The sequence below is a fragment of the Camellia sinensis genome, unplaced genomic scaffold (genome assembly GCF_055761805.1).
Source record: "Camellia sinensis isolate YWXY unplaced genomic scaffold, ASM5576180v1 Unanchor14, whole genome shotgun sequence".
In the NCBI taxonomy this organism is placed as follows: Eukaryota; Viridiplantae; Streptophyta; class Magnoliopsida; order Ericales; family Theaceae; genus Camellia; species Camellia sinensis.
In genome coordinates this window covers 3403412-3424883 of record NW_028129020.1, presented here as the reverse complement: position 1 = coordinate 3424883, position 21472 = coordinate 3403412, and positions in this window count along the sequence as shown.

The following is a 21472-nucleotide window of genomic DNA, read 5'->3' as shown; positions in this document are numbered from 1 at the left end:
AGATATGTAAATACGGGGTTGACATACCATTTCTTGCGCATTACGGTTCGAACACCCGAACACCTATAAGGATTCTCCTGCACAGTGGCAGATATGTAAATACGGGGTTTCCATACCATTTCTTGCGCATTACGGTTCTAACACACGAAGACCTATACGGATTCTCCTGCACAGTGGCAGATATGTAAATACGGGGTTTGCATACCATTTCTTGCGCATTACGCTTCGAACACTCGAACACCTATACGGATTCTCCTGCACAGTGGCAGATATGTAAATACGGGGTTTCCATACCATTTCTTGCGCATTACGGTTCGAACACCCGAACACCTATACGGATTCTCCTGCACAGTGGCAGATATGTAAATACGGGGTTTCCATACCATTTCTTGCGCATTACGGTTTGAACACTCGAACACCTATACGGATTTTCCTGCACAGTGGCAGATATGTAAATAAGGGGTTGACATACCATTTCTTGCGCATTACGGTTCGAACACCCGAACACCTATAAGGATTCTCCTGCACAGTGGCAGATATGTAAATACGGGGTTTCCATACCATTTCTTGCGCATTACGGTTCGAACACTCGAACACCTATACGGATTCTCCTGCACAGTGGCAGATATGTAAATACGTGGTTTACATACCATTTCTTGCGCATTACGGTTCGAACACCCGAACACCTATACGGATTCTCCTGCACAGTGGCAGATATATTTAAATACGGGGTTTGCATACCATTTCTTGCGCATTACGCTTCGAACATTCGAACACCTATATGGATTCTCCTGCACAGTGGCAGATATGTAAATACGGGGTTTCCATACCATTTCTTGCGCATTACGGTTCGAACACCCGAACACCTATACGGATTCTCCTGCACAGTGGCAGATATGTAAATACGGGGTTTCCATACCATTTCTTGCGCATTACGGATCGAACACTCGAACACCTATACGGATTCTCCTGCATAGTGGCAGATATGTAAATACAGGGTTTCCGTACCATTTCTTGCGCATTACGGTTCGAACAATCGAACACCTATACGGATTCTCCTGCACAGTGGCAGATATGTAAATACGGGGTTGACATACCATTTCTTGCGCATTACGGTTCGAACACTCGAACACCTATACGGATTCTCCTGCACAGTGGCAGATATGTAAATACGGGGTTTGCATACCATTTCTTGCGCATTACGCTTCGAACACTCGAACACCTATACCGATTCTCCTGCACAATGGCAGATATGTAAATACGGGGTTGACATACCATTTCTTGCGCATTACGGTTCGAACACCCGAACACCTATAAGGATTCTCCTGCACAGTGGCAGATATGTAAATACGGGGTTTCCATACCATTTCTTGCGCATTACGGTTCGAACACCCGAACACCTATACGGATTCTCCTGCACAGTGGCAGATATGTAAATACGGGGTTTCCATACCATTTCTTGCGCATTACGGTTCGAACACCCGAACACCTATACGGATTCTCCTGCACAGTGGCAGATATGTGAATACGGGGTTTGCATACCATTTCTTGCGCATTACGCTTCGAACACTCGAACACCTATATGGATTCTCCTGCACAGTGGCAGATATGTAAATACGGGGTTTCCGTACCATTTCTTGCGCCTTACGGTTCGAACATTCGAACACCTGTACGGATTCTCCTGCACAGTGGCAGATATGTAAATACGGGGTTTCCATACCATTTCTTGCGCATTACGGTTCGAACACCCGAACACCTATACGGATTCTCCTGCACAGTGGCAGATATGTGAATACGGGGTTTGCATACCATTTCTTGCGCATTACGCATCGAACACTCGAACACCTATATGGATTCTCCTGCACAGTGGCAGATATGTAAATACGGGGTTTCCGTACCATTTCTTGCGCATTACGGTTCGAACATTCGAACACCTGTACGGATTCTCCTGCACAGTGGCAGATATGTAAATACGGGGTTTCCATACCATTTCTTGCGCATTACGGTTCGAACACCTGAACACCTATACGGATTCTCCTGCACAATGGCAGATATGTAAATACGGGGTTTACATACCATTTCTTGCGCATTACGGTTCGAACACCCGAACACCTATAAGGATTCTCCTGCACAGTGGCAGATATGTAAATACGGGGTTTCCATACCATTTCTTGCGCATTACGGTTCGAACACCCGAACACCTATACGGATTCTCCTGCACAGCGGCAGATATGTAAATACGGGGTTTCCATACCATTTCTTGCGCATTACGGTTCGAACACCCGAACACCTATACGGATTCTCCTGCACAGTGGCAGATATGTAAATACGGGGTTTGCATACCATTTCTTGCGCATTACGCTTCGAACACTCGAACACGTATACGGATTCTCCTGCACAGTGGCAGATATGTAAATACGGGGTTTCCGTACCATTTCTTGCGCATTACGGTTCGAACATTCGAACACCTGTACGGATTCTCCTGCACAGTGGCAGATATGGAAATACGGGGTTTCCATACAATTTCTTGCGCATTACGCTTCGAACACTCGAACACCTATACGGATTCTCCTGCACGGTGGCAGATATGTAAATACGGGGTTTCCATACCATTTCTTGCGCATTACGGTTCGAACACCCGAACACCTATACGGATTCTCCTGCACAATGGCAGATATGTAAATACGGGGTTTACATACCATTTCTTGCGCATTACGGTTCGAACACCCGAACACCTATAAGGATTCTCCTGCACAGTGGCAGATATGTAAATACGGGGTTTCCATACCATTTCTTGCGCATTACGGTTCGAACACCCGAACACCTATACGGATTCTCCTGCACAGCGGCAGATATGTAAATACGGGGTTTCCATACCATTTCTTGCGCATTACGGTTCGAACACCCGAACACCTATACGGATTCTCCTGCACAGTGGCAGATATGTAAATACGGGGTTTGCATACCATTTCTTGCGCATTACGCTTCGAACACTCGAACACGTATACGGATTCTCCTGCACAGTGGCAGATATGTAAATACGGGGTTTCCGTACCATTTCTTGCGCATTACGGTTCGAACATTCGAACACCTGTACGGATTCTCCTGCACAGTGGCAGATATGTAAATACGGGGTTGACATACCATTTCTTGCGCATTACGGTTCGAACACTCGAACACCTATACGGATTCTCCTACACAGTGGCAGATATGTAAATACGGGGTTTGCACACCATTTCTTGCGCATTACGCTTCAAACACTCGAACACCTATAGGGATTTTCCTGCACAGTGGCAGATATGTAAATACGGGGTTTCCATACCATTTCTTGCGCATTACGGTTCGAACACCCGAACACCTATACGGATTCTCCTGCACAGTGGCAGATATGTAAATACGGGGTTTCCATACCATTTCTTGCGCATTACGGTTCGAACATTCGAACACCTATACGGATTCTCCTGCACAGTGGCAGATATGTAAATACGGGGTTTCCGTACCATTTCTTGCGCATTACTGTTCGAACAATCGAACACCTATACGGATTCTCCTGCACAGTGGCAGATATGTAAATACGGGGTTGACATACCATTTCTTGCGCATTACGGTTCGAACACTCGAACACCTATACGGATTCTCCTACACAGTGGCAGATATGTAAATACGGGGTTTGCATACCATTTCTTGCGCATTACGCTTCGAACACTCGAACACCTATACGGATTCTCCTGCGCAGTGACAGATATGTAAATACGGGGTTGACATACCATTTCTTGCGCATTACGGTTCGAACACCCGAACACCTATAAGGATTCTCCTGCACAGTGGCAGATATGTAAATACGGGGTTTCCATACCATTTCTTGCGCATTACGGTTCTAACACTCGAACACCTATACGGATTCTCCTGCACAGTGGCAGATATGTAAATACGGGGTTTGCATACCATTTCTTGCGCATTACGCTTCGAACACTCGAACACCTATACGGATTCTCCTGCACAGTGGCAGATATGTAAATACGGGGTTGACATACCATTTCTTGCGCATTACGGTTCGAACACCCGAACACCTATAAGGATTCTCCTGCACAGTGGCAGATATGTAAATACGGGGTTTCCATACCATTTCTTGCGCATTACGGTTCTAACACACGAAGACCTATACGGATTCTCCTGCACAGTGGCAGATATGTAAATACGGGGTTTGCATACCATTTCTTGCGCATTACGCTTCGAACACTCGAACACCTATACGGATTCTCCTGCACAGTGGCAGATATGTAAATACGGGGTTTCCATACCATTTCTTGCGCATTACGGTTCGAACACCCGAACACCTATACGGATTCTCCTGCACAGTGGCAGATATGTAAATACGGGGTTTCCATACCATTTCTTGCGCATTACGGTTTGAACACTCGAACACCTATACGGATTTTCCTGCACAGTGGCAGATATGTAAATAAGGGGTTGACATACCATTTCTTGCGCATTACGGTTCGAACACCCGAACACCTATAAGGATTCTCCTGCACAGTGGCAGATATGTAAATACGGGGTTTCCATACCATTTCTTGCGCATTACGGTTCGAACACTCGAACACCTATACGGATTCTCCTGCACAGTGGCAGATATGTAAATACGTGGTTTACATACCATTTCTTGCGCATTACGGTTCGAACACCCGAACACCTATACGGATTCTCCTGCACAGTGGCAGATATATTTAAATACGGGGTTTGCATACCATTTCTTGCGCATTACGCTTCGAACATTCGAACACCTATACGGATTCTCCTGCACAGTGGCAGATATGTAAATACGGGGTTTCCATACCATTTCTTGCGCATTACGGTTCGAACACCCGAACACCTATACGGATTCTCCTGCACAGTGGCAGATATGTAAATACGGGGTTTCCATACCATTTCTTGCGCATTACGGTTCGAACACTCGAACACCTATACGGATTCTCCTGCATAGTGGCAGATATGTAAATACGGGGTTTCCGTACCATTTCTTGCGCATTACGGTTCGAACAATCGAACACCTATACGGATTCTCCTGCACAGTGGCAGATATGTAAATACGGGGTTGACATACCATTTCTTGCGCATTACGGTTCGAACACTCGAACACCTATACGGATTCTCCTGCACAGTGGCAGATATGTAAATACGGGGTTTGCATACCATTTCTTGCGCATTACGCTTCGAACACTCGAACACCTATACCGATTCTCCTGCACAATGGCAGATATGTAAATACGGGGTTGACATACCATTTCTTGCGCATTACGGTTCGAACACCCGAACACCTATAAGGATTCTCCTGCACAGTGGCAGATATGTAAATACGGGGTTTCCATACCATTTCTTGCGCATTACGGTTCGAACACCCGAACACCTATACGGATTCTCCTGCACAGTGGCAGATATGTAAATACGGGGTTTCCATACCATTTCTTGCGCATTACGGTTCGAACACCCGAACACCTATACGGATTCTCCTGCACAGTGGCAGATATGTGAATACGGGGTTTGCATACCATTTCTTGCGCATTACGCTTCGAACACTCGAACACCTATATGGATTCTCCTGCACAGTGGCAGATATGTAAATACGGGGTTTCCGTACCATTTCTTGCGCATTACGGTTCGAACATTCGAACACCTGTACGGATTCTCCTGCACAGTGGCAGATATGTAAATACGGAGTTTCCATACCATTTCTTGCGCATTACGGTTCGAACACCCGAACACCTATACGGATTCTCCTGCACAATGGCAGATATGTAAATACGGGGTTTACATACCATTTCTTGCGCATTACGGTTCGAACACCCGAACACCTATAAGGATTCTCCTGCACAGTGGCAGATATGTAAATACGGGGTTTCCATACCATTTCTTGCGCATTACGGTTCGAACACCCGAACACCTATACGGATTCTCCTGCACAGCGGCAGATATGTAAATACGGGGTTTCCATACCATTTCTTGCGCATTACGGTTCGAACACCCGAACACCTATACGGATTCTCCTGCACAGTGGCAGATATGTAAATACGGGGTTTGCATACCATTTCTTGCGCATTACGCTTCGAACACTCGAACACGTATACGGATTCTCCTGCACAGTGGCAGATATGTAAATACGGGGTTTCCGTACCATTTCTTGCGCATTACGGTTCGAACATTCGAACACCTGTACGGATTCTCCTGCACAGTGGCAGATATGGAAATACGGGGTTTCCATACAATTTCTTGCGCATTACGCTTCGAACACTCGAACACCTATACGGATTCTCCTGCACCGTGGCAGATATGTAAATACGGGGTTTCCATACCATTTCTTGCGCATTACGGTTCGAACACCCGAACACCTATACGGATTCTCCTGCACAATGGCAGATATGTAAATACGGGGTTTACATACCATTTCTTGCGCATTACGGTTCGAACACCCGAACACCTATAAGGATTCTCCTGCACAGTGGCAGATATGTAAATACGGGGTTTCCATACCATTTCTTGCGCATTACGGTTCGAACACCCGAACACCTATACGGATTCTCCTGCACAGCGGCAGATATGTAAATACGGGGTTTCCATACCATTTCTTGCGCATTACGGTTCGAACACCCGAACACCTATACGGATTCTCCTGCACAGTGGCAGATATGTAAATACGGGGTTTGCATACCATTTCTTGCGCATTACGCTTCGAACACTCGAACACGTATACGGATTCTCCTGCACAGTGGCAGATATGTAAATACGGGGTTTCCGTACCATTTCTTGCGCATTACGGTTCGAACATTCGAACACCTGTACGGATTCTCCTGCACAGTGGCAGATATGTAAATACGGGGTTGACATACCATTTCTTGCGCATCACGGTTCGAACACTCGAACACCTATACGGATTCTCCTGCACAGTGGCAGATATGTAAATACGGGGTTTGCACACCATTTCTTGCGCATTACGCTTCAAACACTCGAACACCTATAGGGATTTTCCTGCACAGTGGCAGATATGTAAATACGGGGTTTCCATACCATTTCTTGCGCATTACGGTTCGAACACCCGAACACCTATACGGATTCTCCTGCACAGTGGCAGATATGTAAATACGGGGTTTCCATACCATTTCTTGCGCATTACGGTTCGAACATTCGAACACCTATACGGATTCTCCTGCACAGTGGCAGATATGTAAATACGGGGTTTCCGTACCATTTCTTGCGCATTACTGTTCGAACAATCGAACACCTATACGGATTCTCCTGCACAGTGGCAGATATGTAAATACGGGGTTGACATACCATTTCTTGCGCATTACGGTTCGAACACTCGAACACCTATACGGATTCTCCTACACAGTGGCAGATATGTAAATACGGGGTTTGCATACCATTTCTTGCGCATTACGCTTCGAACACTCGAACACCTATACGGATTCTCCTGCACAGTGACAGATATGTAAATACGGGGTTGACATACCATTTCTTGCGCATTACGGTTCGAACACCCGAACACCTATAAGGATTCTCCTGCACAGTGGCAGATATGTAAATACGGGGTTTCCATACCATTTCTTGCGCATTACGGTTCTAACACTCGAACACCTATACGGATTCTCCTGCACAGTGGCAGATATGTAAATACGGGGTTTCCGTACCATTTCTTGCGCATTACGGTTCGAACAATCGAACACCTATACGGATTCTCCTGCACAGTGGCAGATATGTAAATACAGGGTTTCCATACCATTTCTTGCGCATTACGGTTCGAACACCCGAACACCTATACGGATTCTCCTGCACAGTGGCAGATATGTAAATACGGGGTTTCCATACCATTTCTTGCGCATTACGGTTCGAACACTCGAACACCTATACGGATTTTCCTGCACAATGGCAGATATGTAAATACGGGGTTGACATACCATTTCTTGCGCATTACGGTTCGAACACCCGAACACCTATAAGGATTCTCCTGCACAGTGGCAGATATGTAAATACGGGGTTTCCATACCATTTCTTGCGCATTACGGTTCGAACACTCGAACACCTATACGGATTCTCCTGCACAGTGGCAGATATGTAAATACGTGGTTTACATACCATTTCTTGCGCATTACGGTTCGAACACCCGAACACCTATACGGATTCTCCTGCACAGTGGCAGATATATTTAAATACGGGGTTTGCATACCATTTCTTGCGCATTACGCTTCGAACATTCGAACACCTATACGGATTCTCCTGCACAGTGGCAGATATGTAAATACGGGGTTTCCATACCATTTCTTGCGCATTACGGTTCGAACACCCGAACACCTATACGGATTCTCCTGCACAGTGGCAGATATGTAAATACGGGGTTTCCATACCATTTCTTGCGCATTACGGTTCGAACACTCGAACACCTATACGGATTCTCCTGCACAGTGGCAGATATGTAAATACGGGGTTTCCGTACCATTTCTTGCGCATTACGGTTCGAACAATCGAACACCTATACGGATTCTCCTGCACAGTGGCAGATATGTAAATACGGGATTGACATACCATTTCTTGCGCATTACGGTTCGAACACTCGAACACCTATACGGATTCTCCTGCACAGTGGCAGATATGTAAATACGGGGTTTGCATACCATTTCTTGCGCATTACGCTTCGAACACTCGAACACCTATACCGATTCTCCTGCACATTGGCAGATATGTAAATACGGGGTTGACATACCATTTCTTGCGCATTACGGTTCGAACACCCGAACACCTATAAGGATCCTCCTGCACAGTGGCAGATATGTAAATACGGGGTTTCCATACCATTTCTTGCGCATTACGGTTCGAACACCCGAACACCTATACGGAATCTCCTGCACAGTGGCAGATATGTGAATACGGGGTTTGCATACCATTTCTTGCGCATTACGCTTCGAACACTCGAACACCTATACGGATTCTCCTGCACAGTGGCAGATATGTAAATACGGGGTTTCCGTACCATTTCTTGCGCATTACGGTTCGAACATTCGAACACCTGTACGGATTCTCCTGCACAGTGGCAGATATGTAAATACGGGGTTGACATACCATTTCTTGCGCATTACGGTTCGAACACTCGAACACCTATACGGATTCTCCTGCACAGTGGCATATATGTAAATACGGGGTTTGCACACCATTTCTTGCGCATTACGCTTCGAACACTCGAACACCTATACGGATTCTCCTGCACAGTGGCAGATATGTAAATACGGGGTTTCCATACCATTTCTTGCGCATTACGGTTCGAACACCCGAACACCTATACGGATTCTCCTGCACAGTGGCAGATATGTAAATACGGGGTTTCCATACCATTTCTTGCGCATTACGGTTCGAACACTCGAACACCTATACGGATTCTCCTGCACAGTGGCAGATATGTAAATACGGGGTTTCCGTACCATTTCTTGCGCATTACGGTTCGAACAATCGAACACCTATACGGATTCTCCTGCACAGTGGCAGATATGTAAATACGGGGTTGACATACCATTTCTTGCGCATTACGGTTCGAACACTCGAACACCTATACGGATTCTCCTACACAGTGGCAGATATGTAAATACGGGGTTTGCATACCATTTCTTGCGCATTACGCTTCGAACACTCGAACACCTATACGGATTCTCCTGCACAGTGGCAGATATGTAAATACGGGGTTGACATACCATTTCTTGCGCATTACGGTTCGAACACCCGAACACCTATAAGGATTCTCCTGCACAGTGGCAGATATGTAAATACGGGGTTTCCATACCATTTCTTGCGCATTACGGTTCTAACACTCGAACACCTATACGGATTCTCCTGCACAGTGGCAGATATGTAAATACGGGGTTTGCATACCATTTCTTGCGCATTACGCTTCGAACACTCGAACACCTATACGGATTCTCCTGCACAGTGGCACATATGTAAATACGGGGTTTCCATGCCATTTCTTGCGCATTACGGTTCGAACACCCGAACACCTATACGGATTCTCCTGCACAGTGGCAGATATGTAAATACGGGGTTTGTATACCATTTCTTGCGCATTACGCTTCGAACACTCGAACACCTATACGGATTCTCCTGCACAGTGGCAGATATGTAAATACGGGGTTTCCGTACCATTTCTTGCGCATTACGGTTCGAACAATCGAACACCTATACGGATTCTCCTGCACAGTGGCAGATATGTAAATACGGGGTTGACATACCATTTCTTGCGCATTACGGTTCGAACACTCGAACACCTATACGGATTCTCCTGCACAGTGGCAGATATGTAAATACGGGGTTTGCATACCATTTCTTGCGCATTACGCTTCGAACACTCGAACACCTATACCGATTCTCCTGCACAATGGCAGATATGTAAATACGGGGTTTACATACCATTTCTTGCGCATTACGGTTCGAACACCCGAACACCTATAAGGATTCTCCTGCACAGTGGCAGATATGTAAATACGGGGTTTCCATACCATTTCTTGCGCATTACGGTTCGAACACCCGAACACCTATACGGATTCTCCTGCACAGCGGCAGATATGTAAATACGGGGTTTCCATACCATTTCTTGCGCATTACGGTTCGAACACCCGAACACCTATACGGATTCTCCTGCACAGTGGCAGATATGTAAATACGGGGTTTGCATACCATTTCTTGCGCATTACGCTTCGAACACTCGAACACGTATACGGATTCTCCTGCACAGTGGCAGATCTGTAAATACGGGGTTTCCGTACCATTTCTTGCGCATTACGGTTCGAACATTCGAACACCTGTACGGATTCTCCTGCACAGTGGCAGATATGTAAATACGGGGTTGACATACCATTTCTTGCGCATTACGGTTCGAACACTCGAACACCTATACGGATTCTCCTGCACAGTGGCAGATATGTAAATACGGGGTTTGCACACCATTTCTTGCGCATTACGCTTCAAACACTCGAACACCTATAGGGATTCTCCTGCACAGTGGCAGATATGTAAATACGGGGTTTCCATACCATTTCTTGCGCATTACGGTTCGAACACCCGAACACCTATACGGATTCTCCTGCACAATGGCAGATATGTAAATATGGGGTTTCCATACCATTTCTTGCGCATTACGGTTCGAACACTCGAACACCTATACGGATTCTCCTGCACAGTGGCAGATATGTAAATACGGGGTTTCCGTACCATTTCTTGCGCATTACGGTTCGAACAATCGAACACCTATACGGATTCTCCTGCACAGTGGCAGATATGTAAATACGGGGTTGACATACCATTTCTTGCGCATTACGGTTCGAACACTCGAACACCTATACGGATTCTCCTACACAGTGGCAGATATGTAAATACGGGGTTTGCATACCATATCTTGCGCATTACGCTTCGAACACTCGAACACCTATACGGATTCTCCTGCACAGTGACAGATATGTAAATACGGGGTTGACATACCATTTCTTGCGCATTACGGTTCGAACACCCGAACACCTATAAGGATTCTCCTGCACAGTGGCAGATATGTAAATACGGGGTTTCCATACCATTTCTTGCGCATTACGGTTCTAACACTCGAACACCTATACGGATTCTCCTGCACAGTGGCAGATATGTAAATACGGGGTTTCCGTACCATTTCTTGCGCATTACGGTTCGAACAATCGAACACCTATACGGATTCTCCTGCACAGTGGCAGATATGTAAATACAGGGTTTCCATACCATTTCTTGCGCATTACGGTTCGAACACCCGAACACCTATACGGATTCTCCTGCACAGTGGCAGATATGTAAATACGGGGTTTCCATACCATTTCTTGCGCATTACGGTTCGAACACTCGAACACCTATACGGATTTTCCTGCACAATGGCAGATATGTAAATACGGGGTTGACATACCATTTCTTGCGCATTACGGTTCGAACACCCGAACACCTATAAGGATTCTCCTGCACAGTGGCAGATATGTAAATACGGGGTTTCCATACCATTTCTTGCGCATTACGGTTCGAACACTCGAACACCTATACGGATTCTCCTGCACAGTGGCAGATATGTAAATACGTGGTTTACATACCATTTCTTGCGCATTACGGTTCGAACACCCGAACACCTATACGGATTCTCCTGCACAGTGGCAGATATATTTAAATACGGGGTTTGCATACCATTTCTTGCGCATTACGCTTCGAACATTCGAACACCTATACGGATTCTCCTGCACAGTGGCAGATATGTAAATACGGGGTTTCCATACCATTTCTTGCGCATTACGGTTCGAACACCCGAACACCTATACGGATTCTCCTGCACAGTGGCAGATATGTAAATACGGGGTTTCCATACCATTTCTTGCGCATTACGGTTCGAACACTCGAACACCTATACGGATTCTCCTGCACAGTGGCAGATATGTAAATACGGGGTTTCCGTACCATTTCTTGCGCATTACGGTTCGAACAATCGAACACCTATACGGATTCTCCTGCACAGTGGCAGATATGTAAATACGGGATTGACATACCATTTCTTGCGCATTACGGTTCGAACACTCGAACACCTATACGGATTCTCCTGCACAGTGGCAGATATGTAAATACGGGGTTTGCATACCATTTCTTGCGCATTACGCTTCGAACACTCGAACACCTATACCGATTCTCCTGCACATTGGCAGATATGTAAATACGGGGTTGACATACCATTTCTTGCGCATTACGGTTCGAACACCCGAACACCTATAAGGATCCTCCTGCACAGTGGCAGATATGTAAATACGGGGTTTCCATACCATTTCTTGCGCATTACGGTTCGAACACCCGAACACCTATACGGAATCTCCTGCACAGTGGCAGATATGTGAATACGGGGTTTGCATACCATTTCTTGGGCATTACGCTTCGAACACTCGAACACCTATACGGATTCTCCTGCACAGTGGCAGATATGTAAATACGGGGTTTCCGTACCATTTCTTGCGCATTACGGTTCGAACATTCGAACACCTGTACGGATTCTCCTGCACAGTGGCAGATATGTAAATACGGGGTTGACATACCATTTCTTGCGCATTACGGTTCGAACACTCGAACACCTATACGGATTCTCCTGCACAGTGGCAGATATGTAAATACGGGGTTTGCAAACCATTTCTTGCGCATTACGCTTCGAACACTCGAACACCTATACGGATTCTCCTGCACAGTGGCAGATATGTAAATACGGGGTTTCCATACCATTTCTTGCGCATTACGGTTCGAACACCCGAACACCTATACGGATTCTCCTGCACAGTGGCAGATATGTAAATACGGGGTTTCCATACCATTTCTTGCGCATTACGGTTCGAACACTCGAACACCTATACGGATTCTCCTGCACAGTGGCAGATATGTAAATACGGGGTTTCCGTACCATTTCTTGCGCATTACGGTTCGAACAATCGAACACCTATACGGATTCTCCTGCACAGTGGCAGATATGTAAATACGGGGTTGACATACCATTTCTTGCGCATTACGGTTCGAACACTCGAACACCTATACGGATTCTCCTACACAGTGGCAGATATGTAAATACGGGGTTTGCATACCATTTCTTGCGCATTACGCTTCGAACACTCGAACACCTATACGGATTCTCCTGCACAGTGGCAGATATGTAAATACGGGGTTGACATACCATTTCTTGCGCATTACGGTTCGAACACCCGAACACCTATAAGGATTCTCCTGCACAGTGGCAGATATGTAAATACGGGGTTTCCATACCATTTCTTGCGCATTACGGTTCTAACACTCGAACACCTATACGGATTCTCCTGCACAGTGGCAGATATGTAAATACGGGGTTTGCATACCATTTCTTGCGCATTACGCTTCGAACACTCGAACACCTATACGGATTCTCCTGCACAGTGGCACATATGTAAATACGGGGTTTCCATGCCATTTCTTGCGCATTACGGTTCGAACACCCGAACACCTATACGGATTCTCCTGCACAGTGGCAGATATGTAAATACGGGGTTTGTATACCATTTCTTGCGCATTACGCTTCGAACACTCGAACACCTATACGGATTCTCCTGCACAGTGGCAGATATGTAAATACGGGGTTTCCGTACCATTTCTTGCGCATTACGGTTCGAACAATCGAACACCTATACGGATTCTCCTGCACAGTGGCAGATATGTAAATACGGGGTTGACATACCATTTCTTGCGCATTACGGTTCGAACACTCGAACACCTATACGGATTCTCCTGCACAGTGGCAGATATGTAAATACGGGGTTTGCATACCATTTCTTGCGCATTACGCTTCGAACACTCGAACACCTATACCGATTCTCCTGCACAATGGCAGATATGTAAATACGGGGTTTACATACCATTTCTTGCGCATTACGGTTCGAACACCCGAACACCTATAAGGATTCTCCTGCACAGTGGCAGATATGTAAATACGGGGTTTCCATACCATTTCTTGCGCATTACGGTTCGAACACCCGAACACCTATACGGATTCTCCTGCACAGCGGCAGATATGTAAATACGGGGTTTCCATACCATTTCTTGCGCATTACGGTTCGAACACCCGAACACCTATACGGATTCTCCTGCACAGTGGCAGATATGTAAATACGGGGTTTGCATACCATTTCTTGCGCATTACGCTTCGAACACTCGAACACGTATACGGATTCTCCTGCACAGTGGCAGATATGTAAATACGGGGTTTCCGTACCATTTCTTGCGCATTACGGTTCGAACATTCGAACACCTGTACGGATTCTCCTGCACAGTGGCAGATATGTAAATACGGGGTTGACATACCATTTCTTGCGCATTACGGTTCGAACACTCGAACACCTATACGGATTCTCCTGCACAGTGGCAGATATGTAAATACGGGGTTTGCACACCATTTCTTGCGCATTACGCTTCAAACACTCGAACACCTATAGGGATTCTCCTGCACAGTGGCAGATATGTAAATACGGGGTTTCCATACCATTTCTTGCGCATTACGGTTCGAACACCCGAACACCTATACGGATTCTCCTGCACAGTGGCAGATATGTAAATATGGGGTTTCCATACCATTTCTTGCGCATTACGGTTCGAACACTCGAACACCTATACGGATTCTCCTGCACAGTGGCAGATATGTAAATACGGGGTTTCCGTACCATTTCTTGCGCATTACGGTTCGAACAATCGAACACCTATACGGATTCTCCTGCACAGTGGCAGATATGTAAATACGGGGTTGACATACCATTTCTTGCGCATTACGGTTCGAACACTCGAACACCTATACGGATTCTCCTACACAGTGGCAGATATGTAAATACGGGGTTTGCATACCATTTCTTGCGCATTACGCTTCGAACACTCGAACACCTATACGGATTCTCCTGCACAGTGACAGATATGTAAATACGGGGTTGACATACCATTTCTTGCGCATTACGGTTCGAACACCCGAACACCTATAAGGATTCTCCTGCACAGTGGCAGATATGTAAATACGGGGTTTCCATACCATTTCTTGCGCATTACGGTTCTAACACTCGAACACCTATACGGATTCTCCTGCACAGTGGCAGATATGTAAATACGGGGTTTCCGTACCATTTCTTGCGCATTACGGTTCGAACAATCGAACACCTATACGGATTCTCCTGCACAGTGGCAGATATGTAAATACGGGGTTTCCATACCATTTTTTGCGCATTACGGTTCGAACACCCGAACACCTATACGGATTCTCCTGCACAGTGGCAGATATGTAAATACGGGGTTTCCATACCATTTCTTGCGCATTACGGTTCGAACACTCGAACACCTATACGGATTCTCCTGCACAGTGGCAGATATGTAAATACGGGGTTGACATACCATTTCTTGCGCATTACGGTTCGAACACCCGAACACCTATAAGGATTCTCCTGCACAGTGGCAGAGATGTAAATACAGGGTTTCCATACCATTTCTTGCGCATTACGGTTCGAACACTCGAACACCTATACGGATTCTCCTGCACAGTGGCAGATATGTAAATACGTGGTTTACATAGCATTTCTTGCGCATTACGGTTCGAACACCCGAACACCTATACGGATTCTCCTGCACAGTGGCAGATATATTTAAATACGGGGTTTGCATACCATTTCTTGCGCATTACGCTTCGAACACTTGAACACCTATACGGATTCTCCTGCACAGTGGCAGATATGCAAATACAGGGTTTCCATACCATTTCTTGCGCATTACGGTTCGAACACCCGAACACCTATACGGATTCTCCTGCACAGCGGCAGATATGTAAATACGGGGTTTCCATACCATTTCTTGCGCATTACGGTTCGAACACCCGAACACCTATACGGATTCTCCTGCACAGTGGCAGATATGTAAATACGGGGTTTGCATACCATTTCTTGCGCATTACGCTTCGAACACTCGAACACCTATACGGATTCTCCTGCACAGTGGCAGATATGTAAATACGGGGTTTCCGTACCATTTCTTGCGCATTACGGTTCGAACATTCGAACACCTGTACGGATTCTCCTGCACAGTGGCAGATATGTAAATACGGGGTTGACATACCATTTCTTGCGCATTACGGTTCGAACACCCGAACACCTATAAGGATTCTCCTGCACAGTGGCAGATATGTAAATACGGGGTTTGCACACCATTTCTTGCGCATTACACTTCGAACACCCGAACACCTATACGGATTCTCCTGCACAGCGGCAGATATGTAAATACGGGGTTTCCATACCATTTCTTGCGCATTACGGTTCGAACACCCGAACACCTATACGGATTCTCCTGCACAGTGGCAGATATGTAAATACGGGGTTTGCACACCATTTCTTGCGCATTACGCTTCGAACACTCGAACACCTATACGGATTCTCCTGCACAGTGGCAGATATGTAAATACGGGGTTTCCGTACCATTTCTTGCGCATTACGGTTCGAACATTCGAACACCTGTACGGATTCTCCTGCACAGTGGCAGATATGTAAATACGGGGTTGACATACCATTTCTTGCGCATTACGGTTCGAACACTCGAACACCTATACGGATTCTCCTGCACAGTGGCAGATATGTAAATACGGGGTTTGCCCACCATTTCTTGCGCATTACGCTTCAAACACTCGAACACCTATAGGGATTCTCCTGCACAGTGGCAGATATGTAAATACGGGGTTTCCATACCATTTCTTGCGCATTACGGTTCGAACACCCGAACACCTATACGGATTCTCCTGCACAGTGGCAGATATGTAAATACGGGGTTTCCATACCATTTCTTGCGCATTACGGTTCGAACACTCGAACACCTATACGGATTCTCCTGCACAGTGGCAGATATGTAAATACGGGGTTTCCGTACCATTTCTTGCGCATTACGGTTCGAACATTCGAACACCTGTACGGATTCTCCTGCACAGTGGCAGATATGTAAATACGGGGTTTTCGTACCATTTCTTGCGCATTACGGTTCGAACATTCGAACACCTGTACGGATTCTCCTGCACAGTGGCAGATATGTAAATACGGGGTTGACATACCATTTCTTGCGCATTACGGTTCGAACACTCGAACACCTATACGGATTCTCCTGCACAGTGGCAGATATGTAAATACGGGGTTTGCACACCATTTCTTGCGCATTACGCTTCAAACACTCGAACACCTATACGGATTCTCCTGCACAGTGGCAGATATGTAAATACGGGGTTTCCATACCATTTCTTGCGCATTACGGTTCGAACACCCGAACACCTATACGGATTCTCCTGCACAGTGGCAGATATATTTAAATACGGGGTTTGCATACCATTTCTTGCGCATTACGCTTCGAACACTTGAACACCTATACGGATTCTCCTGCACAGTGGCAGATATGCAAATACAGGGTTTCCATACCATTTCTTGCGCATTACGGTTCGAACACCCGAACACCTATACGGATTCTCCTGCACAGCGGCAGATATGTAAATACGGGGTTTCCATACCATTTCTTGCGCATTACGGTTCGAACACCCGAACACCTATACGGATTCTCCTGCACAGTGGCAGATATGTAAATACGGGGTTTGCATACCATTTCTTGCGCATTACGCTTCGAACACTCGAACACCTATACGGATTCTCCTGCACAGTGGCAGATATGTAAATACGGGGTTTCCGTACCATTTCTTGCGCATTACGGTTCGAACATTCGAACACCTGTACGGATTCTCCTGCACAGTGGCAGATATGTAAATACGGGGTTGACATACCATTTCTTGCGCATTACGGTTCGAACACCCGAACACCTATAAGGATTCTCCTGCACAGTGGCAGATATGTAAATACGGGGTTTGCACACCATTTCTTGCGCATTACACTTCGAACACCCGAACACCTATACGGATTCTCCTGCACAGCGGCAGATATGTAAATACGGGGTTTCCATACCATTTCTTGCGCATTACGGTTCGAACACCCGAACACCTATACGGATTCTCCTGCACAGTGGCAGATATGTAAATACGGGGTTTGCACACCATTTCTTGCGCATTACGCTTCGAACACTCGAACACCTATACGGATTCTCCTGCACAGTGGCAGATATGTAAATACGGGGTTTCCGTACCATTTCTTGCGCATTACGGTTCGAACATTCGAACACCTGTACGGATTCTCCTGCACAGTGGCAGATATGTAAATACGGGGTTGACATACCATTTCTTGCGCATTACGGTTCGAACACTCGAACACCTATACGGATTCTCCTGCACAGTGGCAGATATGTAAATACGGGGTTTGCCCACCATTTCTTGCGCATTACGCTTCAAACACTCGAACACCTATAGGGATTCTCCTGCACAGTGGCAGATATGTAAATACGGGGTTTCCATACCATTTCTTGCGCATTACGGTTCGAACACCCGAACACCTATACGGATTCTCCTGCACAGTGGCAGATATGTAAATACGGGGTTTCCATACCATTTCTTGCGCATTACGGTTCGAACACTCGAACACCTATACGGATTCTCCTGCACAGTGGCAGATATGTAAATACGGGGTTTCCGTACCATTTCTTGCGCATTACGGTTCGAACATTCGAACACCTGTACGGATTCTCCTGCACAGTGGCAGATATGTAAATACGGGGTTTTCGTACCATTTCTTGCGCATTACGGTTCGAACATTCGAACACCTGTACGGATTCTCCTGCACAGTGGCAGATATGTAAATACGGGGTTGACATACCATTTCTTGCGCATTACGGTTCGAACACTCGAACACCTATACGGATTCTCCTGCACAGTGGCAGATATGTAAATACGGGGTTTGCACACCATTTCTTGCGCATTACGCTTCAAACACTCGAACACCTATACGGATTCTCCTGCACAGTGGCAGATATGTAAATACGGGGTTTCCATACCATTTCTTGCGCATTACGGTTCGAACACCCGAACACCTATACGGATTCTCCTGCACAGTGGCAGATATGTAAATATGGGGTTTCCATACCATTTCTTGCGCATTACGGTTCGAACACTCGAACACCTATACGGATTCTCCTGCACAGTGGCAGATATGTAAATACGGGGTTTCGGTACCATTTCTTGCGCATTACGGTTCGAACAATCGAACACCTATACGGATGCTCCTGCACAGTGGCAGATATGTAAATACGGGGTTGACATACCATTTCTTGCGCATTACGGTTCGAACACTCGAACACCTATACGGATTCTCCTACACAGTGGCAGATATGTAAATACGGGGTTTACATACCATTTCTTGCGCATTACGCTTCGAACACTCGAACACCTATACGGATTCTCCTGCACAGTGGCAGATATGTAAATACGGGGTTGACATACCATTTCTTGCGCATTACGGTTCGAACACCCGAACACCTATACGGATTCTCCTGCACAGTGGCAGATATGTAAATACGGGGTTTCCATACCATTTCTTGCGCATTACGGTTCGAACACTCGAACACCTATACGGATTCTCCTGCACAGTGGCAGATATGTAAATACGGGGTTTCCGTACCATTTCTTGCGCATTACGGTTCGAACATTCGAACACCTGTACGGATTCTCCTGCACAGTGGCAGATATGTAAATACGGGGTTGACATACCATTTCTTGCGCATTACGGTTCGAACACTCGAACACCTATACGGATTCTCCTGCACAGTGGCAGATATGTAAATACGGGGTTTGCACACCATTTCTTGCGCATTACGCTTCAAACACTCGAACACCTATAGGGATTCTCCTGCACAGTGGCAGATATGTAAATACGGGGTTTCCATACCATTTCTTGCGCATTACGGTTCGAACACCCGAACACCTATACGGATTCTCCTGCACAGTGGCAGATATGTAAATACGGGGTTTCCATACCATTTCTTGCGCATTACGGTTCGAACACTCGAACACCTATACGGATTCTCCTGCACAGTGGCAGATATGTAAATACGGGGTTTCCGTACCATTTCTTGCGCATTACGGTTCGAACATTCGAACACCTGTACGGATTCTCCTGCACAGTGGCAGATATGTAAATACGGGGTTTTCGTACCATTTCTTGCGCATTACGGTTCGAACATTCGAACACCTGTACGGATTCTCCTGCACAGTGGCAGATATGTAAATACGGGGTTGACATACCATTTCTTGCGCATTACGGTTCGAACACTCGAACACCTATACGGATTCTCCTGCACAGTGGCAGATATGTAAATACGGGGTTTGCACACCATTTCTTGCGCATTACGCTTCAAACACTCGAACACCTATACGGATTCTCCTGCACAGTGGCAGATATGTAAATACGGGGTTTCCATACCATTTCTTGCGCATTACGGTTCGAACACCCGAACACCTATACGGATTCTCCTGCACAGTGGCAGATATGTAAATATGGGGTTTCCATACCATTTCTTGCGCATTACGGTTCGAACACTCGAACACCTATACGGATTCTCCTGCACAGTGGCAGATATGTAAATACGGGGTTTCCGTACCATTTCTTGCGCATTACGGTTCGAACAATCGAACACCTATACGGATGCTCCTGCACAGTGGCAGATATGTAAATACGGGGTTGACATACCATTTCTTGCGCATTACGGTTCGAACACTCGAACACCTATACGGATTCTCCTACACAGTGGCAGATATGTAAATACGGGGTTTACATACCATTTCTTGCGCATTACGCTTCGAACACTCGAACACCTATACGGATTCTCCTGCACAGTGGCAGATATGTAAATACGGGGTTGACATACCATTTCTTGCGCATTACGGTTCGAACACCCGAACACCTATAAGGATTCTCCTGCACAGTGGCAGATATGTAAA